Genomic DNA, 25,875 nt, shown 5'->3' with positions numbered 1-25,875 from the left:
GCTTCAGTCCATTCGTAGTAGCCGCCGGTGCAAGAAGTGAATTGAAGTTTGTGTGAAGTTCCGTAGTATGGCATGAAAATGATGTCGAAAATCCGACTACAGTTCCACAACCATGTGGTTGAAAGGAGGCTCCGCTGTTGAACAACAATCCACCTGTGGCTTAACTTAGAATGCCGACTAGCTGTTTTATTAATCCCGTGTCAATCCAGCAGTGTGTGACGTTGAAACGTAACCAAACTGCCGTTGATAGATAGATTTATCATCTATCCCAATGACATCCAACGAGCTTGGTAATTTAGGTACAGAGTCTAAGCAGGCAGTTTACGTGTGTGTGTGAGCGAGTGCAGGTTTTATCGAGTGCACCCCAATCCCATCGTCCTCAAGTGCCTACAGATTACGCAGTTTCATCGGCAACGGCCATACCATGTTGAAAATACCGGTTCTCGTCCGATCACCGAAGTCAAGCAACATTGGGCGTGGTCAGTACTTGGATGGGTGACCGCTTGGGAACACCACGTGCCGTTGGCGATTTTTTTTTTTACGTCACTATTTCCAGCGTGTTCTAATAAGACTTATGGGATATTATGTTCCCTTCCCTATTCCAGCTATAGCTTGGATGATGACGCCGCTGCATAATTGTAGAGTAATTGATAATTCTTAAGTACTTGCAGCTCCGTATTGAAACTTATGACTGGTAGCATATTCATATGAGACGGTTCACTTCTCTGCGTTTTCTCGAAGAAGGGAATATGTATTCAGGGGATTGTGAACGTACCTCGCGCTCTCCCTAGAAGTTAGAGACATTTTAGGTAAAGAATGTAATATACTGTACATATATGGCTAATTAAAATCCCATTAGTTACTACATTTCAGTGGGTAGTACAAATTCCATAATGAAAATATCTCTGTCCTAGTAGTTGTATCCTTTAAAGAAGCTCGTTGTTTTCCCATGATGAAGGGCAGAACTTGGTCGGTAGAAATTTAAACAGACTGCATTATCAGACCAGGCGTTATTTCAATATCAGCGTTTAGTTTAGGAAATATAGCAATAGCGGAGTTGGGAGAAGTAGTTATAGCATGTACAGTAAGTATAAACAGTTCGCTGTACTGTACAGTGAATATAAATATTTGAATGTACGATGGCAAAACATCAGACATACAGTACGTAGCTCACATATCTTTAAAAATAAATAAATAAATAAATAAATAAAAATAAAGAAGACATTCTGAGGAGTGAGTGGAAAGTGCATATTATAATGAATATTTTTAACTCTCAGTTGACATTGAGAGAGAAAGCCATGCATCGGGGAACCGGTGACTGTTTTTGCGTTACCTTCTGCTATTGGCGTTGTTGGTTAGTAACGAATGAAAGGGGTAGGACGCGGAATCAAATGTCAAAAAACGATAGGGAAATAATAGTAACTGGTTGTATTTCGATCGAGCTCGGCGTGCTGATTCACCAGTGGGGTGTTTCACAAAGTTTACAATCTTTGGAAATTGTGAACTCTGTTTGTAAACTTCTGTTTCACAATCTTTGTTTGTAAAGGTGGACTGTACAAAGGAAATCAAATCTTTACGAATGAAATTTTGCGCTCTTTACAAGTGATATGTTAGTTTCACAACGAAGGAGTAATTTTACAAACGTGTAAACTAAACTTTACTAGTGAAGTTAGCACATTTTCTACAGTAGCCCTGTTGAAATAGCTTCTAATTGTGAATGAAAAAAATAAACACATATGTATAAAATCAATTTTATAGTAACAGGGTACCATTAAGAATTACACTGAAGCAGTTGTGATGTTATTGAGTAGTTCTAGCGACTCAGACGAAGATTTTGCATTTAGGCCTAACGTAGAATTTTCCGGCCACGTTCGTATCATTGTACGAATATTAATGAAAGGTTTCGAATGAATCCCGCGCTATACTTCAGAATACCGCGTTAGTTCTTATATACGAGGAACGTATTTAATAAATACTCGCACTTAAAGAAGAAAAACTTTGCACCGAAAACCAATCACTTAATAATGCAATGTCGGCATTACTTACGCAGTATTCTGAAGTCGTTCCGAATCCCATTTCGCTGTAATCTCTCCTACAAGATATGGGACATCACATGCAACATCTGAAAGGGAAAAGTGGTGCCCTAACCTCAAAGCGAGAACTGCATTGGTTGCATAGTAGCTCTCAGTTCCCTGCGTTAGCAGATAAGAACGGAATTTATAAGATTACAGTGTGCAAAAGTTCACACATGGTAGTTGATGTTGTTACAAGATTGAAAAAACTCGAGGCGGGTTATTGATCACCGAATGTGCTTACTCGGGCAAAGGATTTTTATGCTCCTCCTGCTGGGTTCCCTAATGTTGGCGAGGTTATGGATGAAACAATAAAATATACTGATGGACCAGCAGAGAGCGAAGTTGATTTTAATGGATGGACATGTTAGCTGCTCTATCAACTGCATATAACTACGTGGGTCAAATCCATTATTTATCAATTATTTGAATGAATTTCGCGCTAACTTTCGTCAGTTAAGTCGTAGGCTAATTAATGCATTGGTATGCTCGACCAATTGCATGCCGCGAAACTCCGTTGTCGCCGATGTAGCAAAATCTAAATAAAATATATATAAAAAAATATAAACATGTCCATCGATAGTTCTAAAATTACAGCTACTTTACCTCTGATCCTTAGTGATTTTTGTAAACTGTCGTTGGCGATTTTGTTCAACCAATTATGCGTATTTGTAAGTTTGTTTCGCCGATTTTGTAAAGTTCGTTAAAACATACAAGTGAATAAGATTGCATTGTGAAACACAGTTAACAAGCATATGTAATATTTCCGTTGTTAATTGTATATTGTTAATTTGTAATTTGTTAGCGTTGTGAAACATGCCCCCATTTACCTTTAGAGGTAATATCTACATTAATATTTAGTTAAAATTTAAAGAAATTTTAAACGAATGGAAGCTGCATTTTAATTCACCCCAAATTACTATGTTCCCTTTCAGATTATCAGCTGTTGTTGTTGTTGTTGTTGTATTGTAAGTTCTCACTTATTGTTAGCTAGCCGTACCCGTTCGCTCCGCTCCACCTGTTAGAAATAAATATAAAGTAATTACATAATTAAAATAGGACGTCTGATCCAGGGAACAACTTTTACAACAGCGCAAGATAATCTGCTTCGCATATTACCCAATTTTTTTTTAGCACTGCATTTATTGCATATATATTTTATGTATTTTAACACGATTCAATTGAGCATAGTTAAAATATGAATTATTAAAATAATGGATTGCCAAGCTAAAGTACTATTACTGCATACTAAATCAATACACTCTCGTTGTTCGTTAATTCTCTGAGATTAAAATGCGTGTACATAAATATTATTTTAAGAAATACAGAAAACGAATGTACAAAATAGCCTATCAAATTTTCTGTGCATAAGAAGCTATTTTAATCTTACCTGTCCTCGATTTACTCAGACGTTACTGTAATAACATTATAGCATTATGTCCATCTAGAGAAACTACAGTTTCCAATGGTGAAATAATAACTAATTATACAAATCAGTTAATTTACGAGCTTGTGATATTACTTCATACAAACACAGAAACATTCCCTGTAGGCTATGTTTAATAGCTTTCGATTGTTTGTTGATGTCCAAGGCCCCTGTTTCGATTGTTGTTGTCCAAGGCCCCTTATAGACGAAGTCATTTGTTCTTAATTCATTGCACCGTCTTAGATAGCGTTATTTTAATTTTAAAACTCATTTATCTCATTAAATATCAGTCCTATCAAAATGTTGTAAAAAAATAAAACTTAACGGAAATCATTTTTAAAGGAACATCTGTTATGTAACATTTTTTCTCAAATATCAATAATAAGCGAGATATTTCGATTTATTTAATTCAGGCCCCCTTATAACTCCCCTTTTAAATAATGTATTTCGAATGCCATATAGCCTAAAATCTAAGTTACAACAAACTTAATTTATATTCCAGTTTTCATATAAATCGGTTCAGCCATTATCGCGTGAAAAGGTAACAAACATACAGACAGACATACAAACAAAAATTTCAAAAATGCGATTTTCGGTTTCAGGGTGGTTAATTATATATGTTAGGACCAATTACTTTTGGAAAATCGAAACTTACCAGAAAAATTTCGGCTACAGATTTATTATTAGTATAGATAGTACGAGATACGACCGCAATTTTGTACGACTAGTGTAATGAAGGAATGCAAAAAATTATTTTGGAACTTTGCAATGTTAGTCTATCATTAAAATAAAATTAAATCTTAATTCGTCCCTTTTGCAGGAGTCTTCTTCATCCAGTATGTTGTTGGCTGATATGGAGGAGGAGGGGGGGGGGACATGCTCTAAAGGGATTAAATTTGCTTAGCAAATCGATATGGTGACTAACGCTTGCAATGCGTCATAGCTATAATTGTACTGCGCGGTAATTTCAGAGTAATAAGAGTTCAGTTCAGGGATCTGCTAATTTCTTCATATTGTGTTCGGCAATGGAATAGTACCGCAGTAGCATTAAGAGGTTTTTATAATTTGAACTGATATGTGCAGGTATATTGACCCCCCCCCCCTCCCACCGCTGGCCGACGCGGACTGCAATGACAACAGTAAGCCACACGTCATACGTAAGCCTTTCTTCTTCTTCATCTTTGCTCGCCTGGCAAATACAGTCTTGGATTTCACATATTCAATTTTTCACAGTCCCAACTCCCTTGCATGGACGTGTTTTCACGTACCTTTAAAGTTTCTCCTCTCATTCATTCAGTCTATTCGCAAGCCTGAGGGTTTTCCGTGGTTTTCCCTAAGGAGCTAAGACAAATGTAGGGATGAGCCCAGAAAGAAAAGGGCATTCACTTCCTTAGACCCTGGTAACTGCTCTTTTTAGAGGAAGGAGGAGGAGAAAGAAACCCCCCCACCCCCACCGACGTGGACTGCAATGACAACAGTAAGCAACACGTTATATGTAAAGCCTTTATTATTATTATTATTATTATTATTATTATTATTTACAATGGGACTAAAGGTGGTGTAGATACACTATGTCAAATGTGCCACAATCTTTCCTGCAATAGAAAGACGAGGCGCTGGCCACTAGCAATATTTTACAACATGCTAAATATTGCAAGTATAAATTCATGGATAATTTATAGTTAGAAGAACTCAGAAAACAATATCAAGAAAACAATTCATTTTCCAATTGTGTGAAGAGCTGACAAAACCGTGGATGCAGCACCGCTTTGCACGTCCTACTTTACACCGATCTCTGCGGGCAACAATTGAAGAACATCTGAACATTGCTGTGCAACAACAATGCCAGGTAATGCAGCCAGATGGTGAACGTACTGTTTGCTATAAATGTCCTGCAAAGAAGAGGAGAATGATGACAACATTTTGTGGACTTTGCAAAAAGGGGTTCTGCAGAGAACATCGCGCTGTTGTTTGCACTAATTGTAAATAGGACAATAACATGAACGTAAAGACTTTATGACAAACTTAAAATTAAATGAACACTAATGGCTACGAAAAGTGTAAAAGTTGTTAAATGTGTGATATTGAGTTGATTTCAGTTAATTAAAATGTGAGTAGTAAAAATTACGAATGCTTACCTTTAACATGAGTACAGTGATGATTACCTGTCTAGGGTTAAGTAGTCGCGTGGTGAGTTTAGGAATTCCCAGACCACCTCTAAGATTGTTTAAAATAAAGGTATTGTAATCGTACGTTTCTGTCTTTTGTCAATAGTAACGTTGACCTTTCTTTTTCGAGAAAACAAAATCTGTTGTACAGTTAAAGGTACTGAAATAGTAAGAAATTTTCTGAAATCCCCACGCGTTTGCAAGTGTAAGTCTCTGTTGTAACCTGTTGATTTACGAGAGACTGCGTGTGCTTCCGTACAGTGTTTCTAAAATGTGCAGTAACGAGTCAGAAATCATTGGAATGTAGTGTAGGTGTGTTTGTTATAACCGGGAATCAATCCGCAGTACTTGACCAATCAACTACGGGAAATATCAGAAAAATTGGCAGGAGTTAGCAAGAAAAACAAAGGTAAAATATCACGTGAACGAGCACCGATACCGAGCACTATGTACAATATACCCTAGAGAAAAAGACAAGAAAACAAAAGTCAACCGCTGCAAGTGTTACGAAGTGGTGTGTGAAACATATAATGAAGAATGTCTGCGGGAAGCGCATCTAGTGAGATAAAGGGTGAAATGGAGGATTCTGCTAAAAATAAAGAAAGGAAGAAAAATGTTTACAGTTAATACAAGTATTGTTTTCTCTTGTGGGTTTATGTTTAGTATAATAGATGTGTGTGTGTGTGTGTGTGTGTGTGTGTTTCATTAAAAATTAGCATATCCTTAATGAATACATCCTAAGTGGTATAAATGAAATTGTATAAACTGCAGGGAATCTTAAAATATGAAAATTGCGATAGTTGTTTTCTTTACAGTCCGACCTTTTTTAATAAACTAGTGTGAGATATGAAGTTTTGCACATTTAAGGGTTGTTAACATGAATGTAAGGAATATATATTATGATATGATATGATATGATTCTCAAATACTCTGTCCTGCTGACCCTTCACATTTCTGTATTCGGGCGAGTGTGTATTCTTCTTCTTCTTCTTCTTCTTCTTCTTATTATTATTATTACTATTACTATAATTATTATTATTATTATTATTATTATTATTATTATTATTATTATTATTATTGTGTGAAGAGTTGTATCGGAAGTGCTTTATAGACTAAATTAATAATTTCTATCTTAACTGAAATATTTACATTATATTTCACACAGTATAGTTACAGGTAGCATAAATTCAGATAATGGTTTTTATATGGGAATCTACTTCTTGTGTTTAGAGGCTACATTTATACAGAGTTAATAATTTCTCCCCTATGTAACATATTTCCATGAAATTTTATACGCATCTATGCAAAAACGAATTATGCTCGTGTAATTAGGGAATTAGGGAAAAATTAGTGTTTCTGATAATTTTTAATGTTTTAATAGAAATTATGCTCCTAAAAGATGACTAGCCTGCCATATTTTTCGCAGTTGGTAACAAAATGCTAGATTCATGGATATACTCCATAATTTAGTTGTTCATTATATGTTCAAGAAGTGTTGAATTTTTCTTGGAGAAATTAAGCTCCTTCATCCAGACTCTGAAAAGTGGCTGCTGTCGAATTCGTAAAGCGCCACCAAGAGATGAATATAACATCTAAGTTTGCAGGATGTAGCAGCTAAATTTTAAGCCGTATAGAGTTTAATATTTGATTAATGTGTGGGTAGAAGAATTGAAAGTTAACTCAGGTTTACTTGTAATGCACAGCCTGTTAAATATGTCGTAAAAAAAAAAAAAAAAAAAAAAACTAGTTGCACAAATCTCAGTAAACGTGCCAATTAAATGAATGCTAACGTATTATAGATTGCTTTTCGCGTATTAAATGAAAGTACACATCTTGTCCTATGACCTCCATAAGGGAAGGTTTAACAATATAAAACAGCCACTGACCCCACGAACAAAAATCAACTGAAGAGCGTGACTTAAAAAAAAAAAAAAAAAAAAAAAAAAAAAAAAAAAAAAAAAAAAAAAAAAACTCATGTTTTGTCCCACCTCTTACTGATATTGATGTTTTGTATGTTGTTGTGCACAATGCCTAGCTTTTGTTTAAGCCTAGATATTACTTAAACTTCGGTTATGATGAAGTTGATTTTCTTACATAGTTTTGCGTTCTGGACAACTGTGCGCCGGCATCTCTCGGAACATCCGAGATCAGGTCCCTATCCCCTCCACCGCAAAGTCAAATAGCGTCTGTCACTTGATTTTGAATATTAAACAAACATACCATCACGGCATTTCCGTTATGGCATCTGGTGTCATCAATAAGCTACAAATAAAGGAAAGAAAGAAAGAAAGAAAGAAAGAAAGAAAGAAAGAAAGAAAGAAAGAAAGAAAGTAGCACAGTCACTGTCCTGAACAAGGTACGCAAGTATTATTTTAATTAATGCGTATCGCCTACCAGCCGCCGAAACTATTCGACAGGAGAGTGAATATCCTACACGGTCCTGTAAAAATGTTCTGAATACACTAAATGACGTGTAATTTTTTTTCTATTATTAGGACAATTGAACGTGTCATTGCTCCTGCGGGTTGCTTTGTTTCACACCACAGAGAATTCAGGTTCTCTACCCCCCGGGATTCTAGAGATAAGAGAGCGATGAGGTTAAAGGAGTAGGCGTTTGTTCGTGTTTTTGTTTTTACTTTAGAAAAATTGCGAAACGTGACGCAATAGCGATAAGTTTTATGAACAAGTTTGCTGAATCGACCAATTGAAGGTAATTTATATTTTGCTAAAGAAGAGAGGAGATTAATGAAATCAGTTATTGTAATAATCGTAGTAGATTGAAGGAATTGTTTGTATTCAAACTCCTTTTGTGAAATAAGCTGCTCGGATGCTTATCAGGGTGACGGTTATAAATGTTATCGTAATACCCACCCGAGGTCACAAAGGTCACAGTCTTCCGCTTGTCCTTTCCTAAGCAGACCACGTCTGTACTATCGAAAATAATGAGTCACAGTTATAGTTTCGTGAAAGTAAAAAATGTTAGATAGGAGACAAGTAGCTACTCTTATACAATCATAATCACATTTTGTATCCAATATAGTATAAACGAGCTACATGTAAGTACTGTGTAAAGTTTCATTAAAACAATATATTATATATGAGACAAGTCACTAATTTTTGTCAAAACGCATCGTCTATAAAGGGGTAGTTTCTCCTCTTATACAGTAGTGACTATAGTGCGAAGTTTCATGGAAATATGTCACATTTTTAGTCCAGCTAGATTTGCTTTCTGGACCACTTTGAGCCTTGGCGCTTGTGATCGGTCGGACGGAGGATCACTCGTCCCGGCGGCGTTAACCCTTAATTTGGTAAATATATATAATGTGCAATATTATAGAACTGTGAAATTTTTTTTTAATTTTCCTAAGAAACTTTGTTATCCATCGTTCTATTAAAAAATTGTTTATTAACCTATAGGATACATTGCGATATTTGTCAAACAGGCTGTGGGAAAATGCTGATACGGTGAGGAATGGAAAGGGAGAAACCATTTATATTATTGAGGTGACCTTGAACTGAGGGTAGTAGGAACGAGACCTGGAGTACGGTACAACCGGCTCTTCCGAGAAATAACTAGTGGCCCTGAAAAGGGCCTTTTTGCGGGCAGGAGTACCTTTGTTAATTCAAGCCCTCTCGCCGCGGATGCGCCTAGCCAGCTGAATATCCTTGGGCATAATGGTCACGCGCTTGGCGTGGATGGCGCAAAGGTTGGTATCCTCGAAGAGACCGACGAGGTATGCCTCGCTTGCCTCCTGCAAGGCCATTACGGCTGAGCTCTGGAAACGGAGGTCGGTTTTGAAATCCTGAGCGATTTCACGCACCAAGCGCTGGAAAGGCAGCTTGCGGATGAGGAGCTCGGTGCTCTTCTGGTAACGACGGATCTCGCGAAGAGCAACTGTACCAGGTCGGTATCGATGGGGTTTCTTCACGCCTCCAGTAGCCGGTGCGCTCTTCCTAGCGGCCTTCGTTGCCAGCTGCTTTCGTGGAGCCTTGCCTCCCGTGGACTTACGCGCAGTTTGCTTCGTACGTGCCATCGCTTACTCCTTCGTCCTCGCAACCCAAGTTGACGCAATACAGTCGCGCCCGCTGCCCCCAAGAGGGGTATTTATGTCTTCGCCCGTTGAGAAGCCACGCCCCTTCCGTAATGTGATTGGTCCGCGGGTTTTAGTATATAAACCAAAAAATGACCCGCCGTCGAGATCACTTTTAACCTTCGTCACACGAGCAACATGACTGGACGCGGCAAGGGAGGCAAGGGTCTTGGCAAAGGTGGAGCGAAGCGCCACAGGAAGGTTCTCCGAGATAATATTCAGGGCATCACGAAGCCGGCCATTCGTCGTCTCGCCCGACGTGGAGGCGTAAAGCGTATCTCCGGCCTCATCTACGAGGAGACGAGAGGTGTTCTCAAGGTCTTTCTGGAGAACGTAATCCGTGACGCTGTAACATACACCGAGCACGCGAAGCGGAAGACAGTCACGGCCATGGACGTGGTATACGCCTTGAAGAGGCAGGGGAGGACTCTCTACGGGTTCGGCGGTTAGACTGCCTACACACGTCTGCTGCCGAATCCGTCGGCAAAACGGCCCTTTTCAGGGCCATAAAATCCGTCTAAAAAGGGCAGTAGTTGTCGAGATTAATTTAATTCACCTTTACTGTGTGACCACTAGCTCAACAGGCCAGTGCGGAAAACAGAACTTATTTCGTAGGGGCACTTCAGTATCAGCAAAAGACGTTGTAAGAAATGCCTCTCCGTTTTTCAAATGGGTCTGACCCCAACGCTTGGTATATCAAGTGGAAAGACCGGATTCCTCTGTGAAGCCTTGCTCCTCGGATTATGTTACCTGTTACTGTAAACTTCTGTAAGTCAATAATCACTGTCCGAAGAATTGGTGGGTAATATGACAACGCAGGTAGGCAATGCTCACCAGACCGTAACAAGGAACCGAGGGGATTGACACATACTGAACATCACATCACCACGTTTTTGCAATGCCAACTTTTAGGTCATAGGAATCCAGTGTGGTAAACACTGGGGAGAAGAGGTACACATCGCATGTCAGAACACAGGACTTCGTCCTGTCAGACAACTTCCACGTATAGCTTGCGTCATTTCGGTTCGAACGAAACGACAGAGAGAGGGGAAATTCGAACGCAAATTGTCAAAGCCTTCGATTCCTACGAGAAGGTCATGTCATCATCTCAGTATTGGGGTTCCTGCGCGTGCGGCCAATATGTGCACCAACAAACAAACGCATTAGGAACTCTATTATAACGCCGTAAGTTGTTCACCAGTTATCGATTTCTTATTCAAAATTAGTTTCATTCGTAGTATGTAGTAAAGTAAACTAGTATATTCAAACGTATATGTCTAAAACCACGATGGGCACCAAAGAAGGGGACTTGTGATTATTTTCACGATAATCTCCATTACTCTAATATGATAGAAATATATTACATAAATTTCGAAGCCAACTATGTACCTTGGCATCATCATCTAATTTAACTCGTATTGTGTTAAATTATATAATAATAATGAAACCTTTCTATATGCATCAGTATAATGTGTTATCACACAATAGCCTAGTAAATGTACAACGGTTTCAAGTACTTCAGTGCGAACCTGGGACAACGACATCGTTCAGAGCACAAAATTACAGAATGATGATATTAAATCAGCCCACCGGTATAGAGAGAGAGAGAAAGTTGACACGCGTAATGAAATTACATTACGAAGCCGTGAGAGAGGATTAACAATACTGGCTATTTCTGACTTTTGTGAGGTTAGTGGGGCCCTTAAAAGGGCCGTTTTACGGAGAAGGGGCTTAAGCCTTCTTCTCGGTTTTCTTCGGGAGGAGAACCGCCTGGATGTTGGGCAACACACCACCCTGGGCGATGGTGACGCCGGACAGGAGTTTGTTCAGCTCCTCGTCGTTGCGAATGGCGAGCTGTAAGTGACGAGGAATGATCCTAGTCTTCTTGTTGTCACGAGCTGCGTTGCCAGCCAACTCGAGAACTTCGGCCGCCAGGTACTCCATCACCGCGGCCAGGTAGACTGGCGCACCGGCACCAACTCGCTCTGCGTAATTGCCCTTACGCAAAAGACGGTGGATACGGCCTACCGGGAACTGCAACCCAGCACGGCTGGATCGAGACTTTGACTTTCCCTTCACCTTGCCTCCCTTTCCACGACCCGACATGATGCTACTCCTACTTGCAGCTGTTTAACTACAAGAACGACGCCTCGCCCAAAATGATGCAGGGCCCGATGTCAGAGTTGATTGCTGGCAGAGCCAGCGGTCGTTTTAGGGTCTTACATTACAATGCCCTCTTCGACCGTGAGTGCTTGTGAGTGCAGTGTTATTAGAATGTTGGATATTTAGGGCTTTTATGAGATTGAGATTGAGACGTGGAAAGAAGACAGGTGGGTAGAAAGTAAGAAAGAAGATTTAAGAAGCAGATTTTAAGTTTTGATTTGTTGTTATTTGAGGAGTGACCATGAACTGTTTGTGATGTAAATTATTTACTGGGCTTGCGTGAATTTTGAATGTATTTATTTATTGTTTAGTTATTCAACGATAGCTATCATGCATCACTAAGCAGTGGTGAGGGCAGTCACAATTTGTTTATATTGTTGTTATCCTTGTGTTTGTGCGTTGGCATTTTGACTTCAGCTATCCAGCAGTCGGAGAGATGTTCGCTGGTACGTTATGTTGTGGGTGGGGTATTTGATTTCGATTTCCTCTCGTTGTAGATGAAAGTGGATTATTAATTGTATGTGTCGGGTTCTGGTCTATGACATGTATGTGCATTCCTCAACGATGGCATTCTTTTGGGGTATTTATGGGAGACAGAGCGCGAATGAGCCGACTCCGGGAGACGAGGGGTGTTGTAGAGAGGGAGAGAGAGGGGGAGAGTTTAATGGTTATTTTGTGGATTGAAGTGATCTTGATAGGCTTGTAGGAGTTTTTCAATGGTTGTGTTCTTGTTGGTGTGTGGAGGATTGTTAAACATATGTTGTGTGTATGAGCGACGTAGTGCGAAGTGTGTGTATTTAGTGACTGTTCGGATTAGGTGTGTGGAGAGTGGTTTCGTTTTGGTGTGGATGTATACTGTGTCGTTTCTGGTATGTTTGGGTAGTCGAAATATCTGGCGCAATAATTTCCTTTCACGGGACTCAAATTTCTTTTGTGTTGAGGGTGAAGATTGCAATAGAAAGTAGGAGGAGTAGGTGCACTGGGATCGAACCAGTGCTTTATATAGGTGTAGTAATGTGTTGGCGTGGCAGCCTTGTCGTCTAATGCCGCTTAGGTAGCTTACTGCTTTAGTAGCTTTGTTGTATTTGTCCCATATTGTTTGCGCTATTGTAGTCCAAGAGAGTTTTGATGTGAGTGGAATGCCTAGATATGTTACTTTGTGTTGGAGTGGTATTAATGCTTGTCCGATTGTAATGTGTTGTCTGTTTGTGATTCGTGATTTTAAAGAGGGGCGGAAGACACAGGTTTGGGTTTTTTCGGTGTTGATGGTAATTCTCCAGGTGTTGGCCCACTCAGTGTACTGTCTCAGGGCGTTGTCTATTAGTACCCTGGCGGATCGTAAGCGGGGATGGGTGGCCCAGAAAGCAACATCGTCAGCAAACTGTGCCAGGCCCACTTGATTGTTGTTGGGTTGAGGGATGTCAGATACATATATGTTATAGAGCAGGGGGGAAATCACGCTGCCCTGGGGAACTCCTGCTTCGATTTGGAAGGTGCGGGACAGATCTTGTCTGCCAAGACGGACCTGGCCAGATCGGTTATTCAGGAAGCTGGAGATCCAGCGTGTTATTTCGTGCGGAAATTGCATGTTTGTTAATTTATATCGCAAGGCGTCCAGCCATACTGTGTCAAAGGCTCGTCTGGCGTCGAGCGCTACCATGATTGAGTAATGTCGTTTAGAGTAGGCCTCCTCAATGGGGGTAAGTACCCGTATCAGCTGATCCGTCGGCTGGACTCCCGGTCTGAAGCCCGCCTGAGAATCGGGAATCATATTTCGGTCGCGCAGGTAAACCTGCAAGCGTGAAACGAGTACTTTCTCCATTAACTTGGCAATAGTCGGGGTGAGGCTTATGGGTCGGTAGTTTGCGGGGTCTGAGGCGTCTTTACCAGGTTTTGGAAATAGAAGTATGTGTGAATGTCTCCAGCGTGTCGGAGCGTGTCCAAGTTTCAAAGAGAGGGTGAAAAGACCAGCAAGAAAATTAAGGGCTGTCGGCGGGAGTTGTTTAAGTGTTTGGTATGTGATACCATCAGGTCCTGGTGCTGAGTTCTTGCATGTTTGGAGGGCAAGTGAGATGTCTAGTATGGTGATGTCATCAATGATGGGGTCGTCGGTTGATCGTGGTGCTGGTGCTGGGAGTGGATTATAGAGGATATGATGGTTATTGATATGATCTGTGATGAAATGGTAATGATCTTGGTCGAAATCTGGATGTATAGGTGTAGTGTGCGTGTTGGATAGAAACTGTCGGAAGACTTCCAGTTTGCCTGGTGTGTCAATAATCGTTTGTTGTCTGTTGCGTAATGGGTGGGAAGTATATTGGTACTTGCCCCTAATACGCTTTATGGTTTCCCAGAATCGCTTGGGAGCGTTTAGTCTGTCTTTGTCGACTTTCTGAATGAATTTGTCCCATCGTCGCGTCTCGTATCTCTGTATAGCGTCTTTGACATCTTCTTGTAGTGAGCGGTAGAGGCGTCTGTCTTCATCTTCATGGGTGCGCATGTAGAGTCTGTGTGCTGCTCTTTTTGTCTTTATGATTTTTAAGATGTCTGGAGGTAGTGCACGGCGACGGTCAGTGGTATATCGTTTTTGTGGTATTGAGTCTTGAATAGCTTCATTAAGCACCTGTACAAACAAAGTCTCTGCGGTGTCTAAGTCTTCGTGTTTCGTGATTGGAAAATGAGGGAGTGATTTAGATATGTAATCTTTGAATTTCTGCCAATCAGCGTTACGATAATCTCGCATGTATATAGCTTCGTTTACGGGTTGAGAGCGGTAAAAGGGGCAGGCAAGTTTAATTTGTATGGGTGCGTGATCTGAATTTAGAGGGGGAAGGACTAGAGTATTGATGAGTCGGTTGTGTAATCTGGGAGAGATGAATATTTTATCAGGAGTTGTAAATTGTTGAGTAGGAGTTGGTAGGCGTGTGGGGGCAGGGAGTGGAACTTGTACTAGGTTGAGACTGGGTAAGAGCGTCACTAGGTGGTTGCCTTTGGTGTTCCGATTGTTATCATGGAGGAAGGGGTGGTGGGCGTTGATATCTGTGGTGATTATGACATTTGGAAGGGTGTGAAGGTAACGCAGGAGTGTGGATGGGAGTGGATTGGCTGGCGGAGAGTAGAAAGAAGCCACATGCATGCGAGAATTTCCTATGTGGATTTGAATTATTACACATTCTTGGTCGTCGAGGTGAAGGGGTAGGGGAATTTGAGTTGTTGTCAAGTTTTTGTTAGTCATAATCATAACTCCTCCTCCTATCGTAGGTCTGTCGCGTCGATATATAGTGAAGTCTCTCATAGTAAAGCGGTCTTTGTCTCGAAGGTGGGTTTCATTTAAACATATGATTTCGGGTTTTTGCTCTTGGATGAGGTGAGTGAGTTCCGTTCTGTTGTTATACAGGTGTCTAATATTGCAATGAATTATCGTGATGTCATGTCGAAGTAGGATGGACGCCATTATAGTGGTATTAGGTTGTTGGTGAGAGGCTGTTTGTGGTGTCAAGGTGCCGTGAATTTCCTGAGGGGCAGGGTAGGGATTGGTAATCCGCCAGGGCTCGTTCTATTGCGCCACCTATCATAGTTTGGACTTTCTGGACTATGGGCGTGATTATTACATCTATATTGTTTCCATAAGGTGCAACGCTAACTTTTCTATTTATGGTCTTTTTGGCTGTGGCATTTATAGTGGCTGTGGTATTTTCGAGTCGTGAGGGTGGGGTCGTGTTTATTGTTGTGGCTGTGATAAATTGTGTTAAATTGTTAATGGCTTGATTGATTTTTTCGTCAATGTATTTTTCAATGCGGGTTATGTGGATGGCGATACGTTCATCTATAAAGTTGGCGATTTGTTGGGGGGTGGGTAGATCATTTCTGTCGGTTTTTTGTGGTGTTGCCAAGATCTGAGCAAATGTGTGGGGTTTGGGACTGTTGGTGGTTTCGTTTGGTATGTTGGATATGTCGCTGTCGACGGAGTTGAGGGTTGGGAAATTGATTGTGTTAAGAGACGGGGGCTCGACGGTAACCTTCACTTTTACGCCAACGTCAATAATCGACAGCGGACCAATCGTAAAGTCACAAACGTTTGCGCTGTTTCTATTGGCTCGCACTGGGAAGGCAGTACGGCATTGTCCCTGCGACTTAAATATTTTTCTCCCTCCGGGCTCATCATCAGACGAGCACCATGCCCCCCAAAGCTTCCGGAAAGGCTGCCAAGAAGGCCGGCAAGGCCCAGAAGAATATTTCGAAGGGCGATAAGAAGAAGAAGCGCAAGAGGAAGGAGAGCTACGCCATTTACATCTACAAGGTTCTGAAACAAGTTCACCCAGACACGGGAATCAGTTCAAAGGCTATGAGCATCATGAACAGCTTCGTTAACGACATCTTCGAGCGCATCGCCGCGGAAGCTTCGCGGCTCGCGCATTACAACAAGCGGTCGACCATCACCAGTCGGGAGATCCAGACAGCCGTCCGTCTCCTGCTACCCGGTGAGCTGGCCAAGCACGCCGTCAGTGAAGGGACCAAGGCCGTCACAAAATACACTAGTTCCAAGTAAGCGGGAGTGCTTGCTAGGGAATCAGCAACCGGCCCTTTTAAGGGCCACAAGTTATTCATAACAGAGTAGATGAATGAAGAACAACAGCGTTTCCCACCGAGTGAAAATTTAAATAATCACCCCGATAACACTTCTAGGATAGATAATACATTATAGGCAGTCCATGGGAGACTTGGATCCACGAGGCAAATTCGTTTCCTTAATAGTTTCGTACGACTTATATGAGAGCGCGGTGTCATTCCTACTCACTTGGCAGCATTAATTGTTGAGGGAAAACAACTTAGAAGGTAACTTGTCGACCGCGGTCATAATCCTTCCGCAGGCCACTACTGAGAATCTGTGGACATACGGGTAATCTATCTTTATTGAAACTCGGGTTCATAACATACGACTGATACTTTATATATCTGTCACGTAATCCATCAAGAGACAAATGTCCCCCCCCCCCCTAGTCAGTAGCGAGCTTCAGTCCATTCGTAGTAGCCGCCGGTGCAAGAAGTGAATTGAAGTTTGTGTGAAGTTCCGTAGTATGGCATGAAAATGATGTCGAAAATCCGACTACAGTTCCACAACCATGTGGTTGAAAGGAGGCTCCGCTGTTGAACAACAATCCACCTGTGGCTTAACTTAGAATGCCGACTAGCTGTTTTATTAATCCCGTGTCAATCCAGCAGTGTGTGACGTTGAAACGTAACCAAACTGCCGTTGATAGATAGATTTATCATCTATCCCAATGACATCCAACGAGCTTGGTAATTTAGGTACAGAGTCTAAGCAGGCAGTTTACGTGTGTGTGTGAGCGAGTGCAGGTTTTATCGAGTGCACCCCAATCCCATCGTCCTCAAGTGCCTACAGATTACGCAGTTTCATCGGCAACGGCCATACCATGTTGAAAATACCGGTTCTCGTCCGATCACCGAAGTCAAGCAACATTGGGCGTGGTCAGTACTTGGATGGGTGACCGCTTGGGAACACCACGTGCCGTTGGCGATTTTTTTTTTTACGTCACTATTTCCAGCGTGTTCTAATAAGACTTATGGGATATTATGTTCCCTTCCCTATTCCAGCTATAGCTTGGATGATGACGCCGCTGCATAATTGTAGAGTAATTGATAATTCTTAAGTACTTGCAGCTCCGTATTGAAACTTATGACTGGTAGCATATTCATATGAGACGGTTCACTTCTCTGCGTTTTCTCGAAGAAGGGAATATGTATTCAGGGGATTGTGAACGTACCTCGCGCTCTCCCTAGAAGTTAGAGACATTTTAGGTAAAGAATGTAATATACTGTACATATATGGCTAATTAAAATCCCATTAGTTACTACATTTCAGTGGGTAGTACAAATTCCATAATGAAAATATCTCTGTCCTAGTAGTTGTATCCTTTAAAGAAGCTCGTTGTTTTCCCATGATGAAGGGCAGAACTTGGTCGGTAGAAATTTAAACAGACTGCATTATCAGACCAGGCGTTATTTCAATATCAGCGTTTAGTTTAGGAAATATAGCAATAGCGGAGTTGGGAGAAGTAGTTATAGCATGTACAGTAAGTATAAACAGTTCGCTGTACTGTACAGTGAATATAAATATTTGAATGTACGATGGCAAAACATCAGACATACAGTACGTAGCTCACATATCTTTAAAAATAAATAAATAAATAAATAAATAAAAATAAAGAAGACATTCTGAGGAGTGAGTGGAAAGTGCATATTATAATGAATATTTTTAACTCTCAGTTGACATTGAGAGAGAAAGCCATGCATCGGGGAACCGGTGACTGTTTTTGCGTTACCTTCTGCTATTGGCGTTGTTGGTTAGTAACGAATGAAAGGGGTAGGACGCGGAATCAAATGTCAAAAAACGATAGGGAAATAATAGTAACTGGTTGTATTTCGATCGAGCTCGGCGTGCTGATTCACCAGTGGGGTGTTTCACAAAGTTTACAATCTTTGGAAATTGTGAACTCTGTTTGTAAACTTCTGTTTCACAATCTTTGTTTGTAAAGGTGGACTGTACAAAGGAAATCAAATCTTTACGAATGAAATTTTGCGCTCTTTACAAGTGATATGTTTGTTTCACAACGAAGGAGTAATTTTACAAACGTGTAAACTAAACTTTACTAGTGAAGTTAGCACATTTTCTACAGTAGCCCTGTTGAAATAGCTTCTAATTGTGAATGAAAAAAATAAACACATATGTATAAAATCAATTTTATAGTAACAGGGTACCATTAAGAATTACACTGAAGCAGTTGTGATGTTATTGAGTAGTTCTAGCGACTCAGACGAAGATTTTGCATTTAGGCCTAACGTAGAATTTTCCGGCCACGTTCGTATCATTGTACGAATATTAATGAAAGGTTTCGAATGAATCCCGCGCTATACTTCAGAATACCGCGTTAGTTCTTATATACGAGGAACGTATTTAATAAATACTCGCACTTAAAGAAGAAAAACTTTGCACCGAAAACCAATCACTTAATAATGCAATGTCGGCATTACTTACGCAGTATTCTGAAGTCGTTCCGAATCCCATTTCGCTGTAATCTCTCCTACAAGATATGGGACATCACATGCAACATCTGAAAGGGAAAAGTGGTGCCCTAACCTCAAAGCGAGAACTGCATTGGTTGCATAGTAGCTCTCAGTTCCCTGCGTTAGCAGATAAGAACGGAATTTATAAGATTACAGTGTGCAAAAGTTCACACATGGTAGTTGATGTTGTTACAAGATTGAAAAAACTCGAGGCGGGTTATTGATCACCGAATGTGCTTACTCGGGCAAAGGATTTTTATGCTCCTCCTGCTGGGTTCCCTAATGTTGGCGAGGTTATGGATGAAACAATAAAATATACTGATGGACCAGCAGAGAGCGAAGTTGATTTTAATGGATGGACATGTTAGCTGCTCTATCAACTGCATATAACTACGTGGGTCAAATCCATTATTTATCAATTATTTGAATGAATTTCGCGCTAACTTTCGTCAGTTAAGTCGTAGGCTAATTAATGCATTGGTATGCTCGACCAATTGCATGCCGCGAAACTCCGTTGTCGCCGATGTAGCAAAATCTAAATAAAATATATATAAAAAAATATAAACATGTCCATCGATAGTTCTAAAATTACAGCTACTTTACCTCTGATCCTTAGTGATTTTTGTAAACTGTCGTTGGCGATTTTGTTCAACCAATTATGCGTATTTGTAAGTTTGTTTCGCCGATTTTGTAAAGTTCGTTAAAACATACAAGTGAATAAGATTGCATTGTGAAACACAGTTAACAAGCATATGTAATATTTCCGTTGTTAATTGTATATTGTTAATTTGTAATTTGTTAGCGTTGTGAAACATGCCCCCATTTACCTTTAGAGGTAATATCTACATTAATATTTAGTTAAAATTTAAAGAAATTTTAAACGAATGGAAGCTGCATTTTAATTCACCCCAAATTACTATGTTCCCTTTCAGATTATCAGCTGTTGTTGTTGTTGTTGTTGTATTGTAAGTTCTCACTTATTGTTAGCTAGCCGTACCCGTTCGCTCCGCTCCACCTGTTAGAAATAAATATAAAGTAATTACATAATTAAAATAGGACGTCTGATCCAGGGAACAACTTTTACAACAGCGCAAGATAATCTGCTTCGCATATTACCCAATTTTTTTTTAGCACTGCATTTATTGCATATATATTTTATGTATTTTAACACGATTCAATTGAGCATAGTTAAAATATGAATTATTAAAATAATGGATTGCCAAGCTAAAGTACTATTACTGCATACTAAATCAATACACTCTCGTTGTTCGTTAATTCTCTGAGATTAAAATGCGTGTACATAAATATTATTTTAAGAAATACAGAAAACGAATGTACAAAATAGCCTATCAAATTTTCTGTGCATAAGAAGCTATTTTAATCTTACCTGTCCTCGATTTACTCAGACGTTACTGTAATAACATTATAGCATTATGTCCATCTAGAGAAACTACAGTTTCCAATGGTGAAATAATAACTAATTATACAAATCAGTTAATTTACGAGCTTGTGATATTACTTCATACAAACACAGAAACATTCCCTGTAGGCTATGTTTAATAGCTTTCGATTGTTTGTTGATGTCCAAGGCCCCTGTTTCGATTGTTGTTGTCCAAGGCCCCTTATAGACGAAGTCATTTGTTCTTAATTCATTGCACCGTCTTAGATAGCGTTATTTTAATTTTAAAACTCATTTATCTCATTAAATATCAGTCCTATCAAAATGTTGTAAAAAAATAAAACTTAACGGAAATCATTTTTAAAGGAACATCTGTTATGTAACATTTTTTCTCAAATATCAATAATAAGCGAGATATTTCGATTTATTTAATTCAGGCCCCCTTATAACTCCCCTTTTAAATAATGTATTTCGAATGCCATATAGCCTAAAATCTAAGTTACAACAAACTTAATTTATATTCCAGTTTTCATATAAATCGGTTCAGCCATTATCGCGTGAAAAGGTAACAAACATACAGACAGACATACAAACAAAAATTTCAAAAATGCGATTTTCGGTTTCAGGGTGGTTAATTATATATGTTAGGACCAATTACTTTTGGAAAATCGAAACTTACCAGAAAAATTTCGGCTACAGATTTATTATTAGTATAGATAGTACGAGATACGACCGCAATTTTGTACGACTAGTGTAATGAAGGAATGCAAAAAATTATTTTGGAACTTTGCAATGTTAGTCTATCATTAAAATAAAATTAAATCTTAATTCGTCCCTTTTGCAGGAGTCTTCTTCATCCAGTATGTTGTTGGCTGATATGGAGGAGGAGGGGGGGGGGACATGCTCTAAAGGGATTAAATTTGCTTAGCAAATCGATATGGTGACTAACGCTTGCAATGCGTCATAGCTATAATTGTACTGCGCGGTAATTTCAGAGTAATAAGAGTTCAGTTCAGGGATCTGCTAATTTCTTCATATTGTGTTCGGCAATGGAATAGTACCGCAGTAGCATTAAGAGGTTTTTATAATTTGAACTGATATGTGCAGGTATATTGACCCCCCCCCCCTCCCACCGCTGGCCGACGCGGACTGCAATGACAACAGTAAGCCACACGTCATACGTAAGCCTTTCTTCTTCTTCATCTTTGCTCGCCTGGCAAATACAGTCTTGGATTTCACATATTCAATTTTTCACAGTCCCAACTCCCTTGCATGGACGTGTTTTCACGTACCTTTAAAGTTTCTCCTCTCATTCATTCAGTCTATTCGCAAGCCTGAGGGTTTTCCGTGGTTTTCCCTAAGGAGCTAAGACAAATGTAGGGATGAGCCCAGAAAGAAAAGGGCATTCACTTCCTTAGACCCTGGTAACTGCTCTTTTTAGAGGAAGGAGGAGGAGAAAGAAACCCCCCCACCCCCACCGACGTGGACTGCAATGACAACAGTAAGCAACACGTTATATGTAAAGCCTTTATTATTATTATTATTATTATTATTATTATTATTTACAATGGGACTAAAGGTGGTGTAGATACACTATGTCAAATGTGCCACAATCTTTCCTGCAATAGAAAGACGAGGCGCTGGCCACTAGCAATATTTTACAACATGCTAAATATTGCAAGTATAAATTCATGGATAATTTATAGTTAGAAGAACTCAGAAAACAATATCAAGAAAACAATTCATTTTCCAATTGTGTGAAGAGCTGACAAAACCGTGGATGCAGCACCGCTTTGCACGTCCTACTTTACACCGATCTCTGCGGGCAACAATTGAAGAACATCTGAACATTGCTGTGCAACAACAATGCCAGGTAATGCAGCCAGATGGTGAACGTACTGTTTGCTATAAATGTCCTGCAAAGAAGAGGAGAATGATGACAACATTTTGTGGACTTTGCAAAAAGGGGTTCTGCAGAGAACATCGCGCTGTTGTTTGCACTAATTGTAAATAGGACAATAACATGAACGTAAAGACTTTATGACAAACTTAAAATTAAATGAACACTAATGGCTACGAAAAGTGTAAAAGTTGTTAAATGTGTGATATTGAGTTGATTTCAGTTAATTAAAATGTGAGTAGTAAAAATTACGAATGCTTACCTTTAACATGAGTACAGTGATGATTACCTGTCTAGGGTTAAGTAGTCGCGTGGTGAGTTTAGGAATTCCCAGACCACCTCTAAGATTGTTTAAAATAAAGGTATTGTAATCGTACGTTTCTGTCTTTTGTCAATAGTAACGTTGACCTTTCTTTTTCGAGAAAACAAAATCTGTTGTACAGTTAAAGGTACTGAAATAGTAAGAAATTTTCTGAAATCCCCACGCGTTTGCAAGTGTAAGTCTCTGTTGTAACCTGTTGATTTACGAGAGACTGCGTGTGCTTCCGTACAGTGTTTCTAAAATGTGCAGTAACGAGTCAGAAATCATTGGAATGTAGTGTAGGTGTGTTTGTTATAACCGGGAATCAATCCGCAGTACTTGACCAATCAACTACGGGAAATATCAGAAAAATTGGCAGGAGTTAGCAAGAAAAACAAAGGTAAAATATCACGTGAACGAGCACCGATACCGAGCACTATGTACAATATACCCTAGAGAAAAAGACAAGAAAACAAAAGTCAACCGCTGCAAGTGTTACGAAGTGGTGTGTGAAACATATAATGAAGAATGTCTGCGGGAAGCGCATCTAGTGAGATAAAGGGTGAAATGGAGGATTCTGCTAAAAATAAAGAAAGGAAGAAAAATGTTTACAGTTAATACAAGTATTGTTTTCTCTTGTGGGTTTATGTTTAGTATAATAGATGTGTGTGTGTGTGTGTGTGTGTGTGTGTGTTTCATTAAAAATTAGCATATCCTTAATGAATACATCCTAAGTGGTATAAATGAAATTGTATAAACTGCAGGGAATCTTAAAATATGAAAATTGCGATAGTTGTTTTCTTTACAGTCCGACCTTTTTTAATAAACTAGTGTGAGATATGAAGTTTTGCACATTTAAGGGTTGTTAACATGAATGTAAGGAATATATATTATGATATGATATGATATGATTCTCAAATACTCTGTCCTGCTGACCCTTCACATTTCTGTATTCGGGCGAGTGTGTATTCTTCTTCTTCTTCTTCTTCTTCTTCTTCTTATTATTATTATTACTATTACTATAATTATTATTATTATTATTATTATTATTATTATTATTATTATTGTGTGAAGAGTTGTATCGGAAGTGCTTTATAGACTAAATTAATAATTTCTATCTTAACTGAAATATTTACATTATATTTCACACAGTATAGTTACAGGTAGCATAAATTCAGATAATGGTTTTTATATGGGAATCTACTTCTTGTGTTTAGAGGCTACATTTATACAGAGTTAATAATTTCTCCCCTATGTAACATATTTCCATGAAATTTTATACGCATCTATGCAAAAACGAATTATGCTCGTGTAATTAGGGAATTAGGGAAAAATTAGTGTTTCTGATAATTTTTAATGTTTTAATAGAAATTATGCTCCTAAAAGATGACTAGCCTGCCATATTTTTCGCAGTTGGTAACAAAATGCTAGATTCATGGATATACTCCATAATTTAGTTGTTCATTATATGTTCAAGAAGTGTTGAATTTTTCTTGGAGAAATTAAGCTCCTTCATCCAGACTCTGAAAAGTGGCTGCTGTCGAATTCGTAAAGCGCCACCAAGAGATGAATATAACATCTAAGTTTGCAGGATGTAGCAGCTAAATTTTAAGCCGTATAGAGTTTAATATTTGATTAATGTGTGGGTAGAAGAATTGAAAGTTAACTCAGGTTTACTTGTAATGCACAGCCTGTTAAATATGTCGTAAAAAAAAAAAAAAAAAAAAAAACTAGTTGCACAAATCTCAGTAAACGTGCCAATTAAATGAATGCTAACGTATTATAGATTGCTTTTCGCGTATTAAATGAAAGTACACATCTTGTCCTATGACCTCCATAAGGGAAGGTTTAACAATATAAAACAGCCACTGACCCCACGAACAAAAATCAACTGAAGAGCGTGACTTAAAAAAAAAAAAAAAAAAAAAAAAAACTCATGTTTTGTCCCACCTCTTACTGATATTGATGTTTTGTATGTTGTTGTGCACAATGCCTAGCTTTTGTTTAAGCCTAGATATTACTTAAACTTCGGTTATGATGAAGTTGATTTTCTTACATAGTTTTGCGTTCTGGACAACTGTGCGCCGGCATCTCTCGGAACATCCGAGATCAGGTCCCTATCCCCTCCACCGCAAAGTCAAATAGCGTCTGTCACTTGATTTTGAATATTAAACAAACATACCATCACGGCATTTCCGTTATGGCATCTGGTGTCATCAATAAGCTACAAATAAAGGAAAGAAAGAAAGAAAGAAAGAAAGAAAGAAAGAAAGAAAGAAAGAAAGAAAGAAAGAAAGTAGCACAGTCACTGTCCTGAACAAGGTACGCAAGTATTATTTTAATTAATGCGTATCGCCTACCAGCCGCCGAAACTATTCGACAGGAGAGTGAATATCCTACACGGTCCTGTAAAAATGTTCTGAATACACTAAATGACGTGTAATTTTTTTTCTATTATTAGGACAATTGAACGTGTCATTGCTCCTGCGGGTTGCTTTGTTTCACACCACAGAGAATTCAGGTTCTCTACCCCCCGGGATTCTAGAGATAAGAGAGCGATGAGGTTAAAGGAGTAGGCGTTTGTTCGTGTTTTTGTTTTTACTTTAGAAAAATTGCGAAACGTGACGCAATAGCGATAAGTTTTATGAACAAGTTTGCTGAATCGACCAATTGAAGGTAATTTATATTTTGCTAAAGAAGAGAGGAGATTAATGAAATCAGTTATTGTAATAATCGTAGTAGATTGAAGGAATTGTTTGTATTCAAACTCCTTTTGTGAAATAAGCTGCTCGGATGCTTATCAGGGTGACGGTTATAAATGTTATCGTAATACCCACCCGAGGTCACAAAGGTCACAGTCTTCCGCTTGTCCTTTCCTAAGCAGACCACGTCTGTACTATCGAAAATAATGAGTCACAGTTATAGTTTCGTGAAAGTAAAAAATGTTAGATAGGAGACAAGTAGCTACTCTTATACAATCATAATCACATTTTGTATCCAATATAGTATAAACGAGCTACATGTAAGTACTGTGTAAAGTTTCATTAAAACAATATATTATATATGAGACAAGTCACTAATTTTTGTCAAAACGCATCGTCTATAAAGGGGTAGTTTCTCCTCTTATACAGTAGTGACTATAGTGCGAAGTTTCATGGAAATATGTCACATTTTTAGTCCAGCTAGATTTGCTTTCTGGACCACTTTGAGCCTTGGCGCTTGTGATCGGTCGGACGGAGGATCACTCGTCCCGGCGGCGTTAACCCTTA

At 39.2% G+C, this 25,875-nt stretch overlaps 1 protein-coding gene and 2 non-coding genes across 4 annotated transcripts in view; 2 read left to right on the top strand and 1 right to left on the bottom strand.

Annotated features, from left to right (window-relative positions):
* Positions 1-25,875, bottom strand: part of cher (filamin protein cher) — a 1,020,924-nt gene that overhangs the window by 394,098 nt on the left and 600,951 nt on the right. The window lies entirely within an intron of this gene.
* LOC138708261 (5S ribosomal RNA) lies at positions 410-528 on the top strand. Its single transcript, XR_011334667.1, has one exon. It is a non-coding gene; the product is annotated as a 5S ribosomal RNA (ribosomal RNA).
* Positions 17,341-17,459, top strand: LOC138708260 (5S ribosomal RNA). Its single transcript, XR_011334666.1, has one exon. It is a non-coding gene; the product is annotated as a 5S ribosomal RNA (ribosomal RNA).

Source organism: Periplaneta americana, chromosome 10 (assembly GCF_040183065.1).
Source record: "Periplaneta americana isolate PAMFEO1 chromosome 10, P.americana_PAMFEO1_priV1, whole genome shotgun sequence".
NCBI classification, from domain to species: domain Eukaryota; kingdom Metazoa; phylum Arthropoda; class Insecta; order Blattodea; family Blattidae; genus Periplaneta; species Periplaneta americana.
The sequence above is the reverse complement of the archived record's forward strand: the minus strand, read 5'-3'. Positions and strand labels throughout refer to the sequence as shown.